This window comes from Petaurus breviceps, unplaced genomic scaffold, assembly GCF_028583685.1.
Source record: "Petaurus breviceps papuanus isolate PSGF00001 unplaced genomic scaffold, PetGlider_PUasm1.0 151, whole genome shotgun sequence".
NCBI lineage: Eukaryota > Metazoa > Chordata > Mammalia > Diprotodontia > Petauridae > Petaurus > Petaurus breviceps.
In genome coordinates, this window is record NW_027185712.1 from 4,581,153 (window position 1) to 4,582,710 (window position 1,558).

Consider the following 1,558-nt stretch of genomic DNA (forward strand, 5'->3'; position numbering starts at 1 on the left):
TTATTTTTCAGATATCATGCCTTCATATTCAAGTGATCCGGTGCCCTCTGTCTATTTATACATGTACACACATATACACACACTCACATATGTATTTATATGCACATATACCCATCTATATAGACATATATATATATGCATGTATATATATATGCATGTATATACATACATACATACACACATTTATATTCCTTTCAACTACCCTGACACTGACAGAAGTTTCATAAGTTACAATTATCATTTTTCCATTTAGGAATGAATATAGCTAAGCTTTAATAAGTTCTTTATGATTTTTTCCCCTTTTGACCTTCAATGCTTTTCTTGCTTCTTGTATTTGAATGTCAAATTTTCTATTAAATTTGTTTTTTTTCATCAAGAATGCTTGGAAGTCCTCTGTTTCATTGAATAACTATATTTTCCCCTGAAGCATTATACTCAGTTTTGCTCTGTAGGTGATTCTTGGTTTTAGTCCTAGCTCCTTTGACATCCAGAATATCATATTCCAAGCCCCTCGATCCCTTAATGTAGAAGCTGCTAGATCTGGTATTATCCTGATTGGGTTTCCACAATATTCAAATGGTTGCTTCTTGGCTGATTGTGATATTTTCTCTTTAATCTAGGAACTCTGGAACCTGGCTATAACATTCCTAGGAGTTTTCTTTTTGGGATCTTTTTCAAGAGGTGATTGGTGAATTCTCTCAATTTCTATTTTGCCCTCTGATTTAAAAATACCAGGGCAATTTTCCTGGATAATTTCTTGAATCATGATTTTTAGGTTCTTTGTCTTTTCTTTTTATCATGGCTTTCAGGTAGTCCAATAATTTTTTAATTCTCTTTCCTGGATCTATTTTCCAGGTCAGTGGTTTTTCCAATGAGATATTTCACATTGCCTTTTATTTTTTCATTTGTTTGTACCTTTTTAATAGTATCTTGATTTCTGATAAAATCATTAGCTTCCATTTACTCCAATCTAATTCTGAAGAAATTATTCTCTTCAGTGAGCTTTTGAAATTTCTTTTCCATGTGGTAAATTTGGCTTTGTAAGGTATTCTTCTCCTCGTTGGCTTTTTGAGCCTCTTTTGCCATTTGAGTTAGTCTGTTTTTTAAGGTGTTATTTTCTTCAGTCAGTTTGTTGGCTCTCTTTTCACGATTTTCTTGCATCATTCTCATTTCTCTTCCCAATTATCCTTCCATGTCTCATAGTTGATTTTCAAAATTCTTTTTGAGCTCCTCCATGGCCAGTTCATACTTTTCTTGGAAGTTTTTGGTGCAAGAGTTCTGACTTTGTTGTCTTCCTCCCATTCCATGCTTTGATCCTTTTTGTCCCCCCAAAAGGAATCTAACGTTTGATTGCTGTGCTTCCTCTGCTTGCTCATGTTACCAGTAAAATAATTGACTTTTGAGCTTTTTGCCACAGTAGAACTCTGTTTCCAGAGAGGGGATCTTTGTTCCAAATAGCTGGGATTTATGCAGCTGCTGGAGCTATTACTTGGTGTAATGTAATGCCAAGGAAAGGCAACTTCCCAGGTTCAAAATACCAGCATAGGTGCTCTCTATT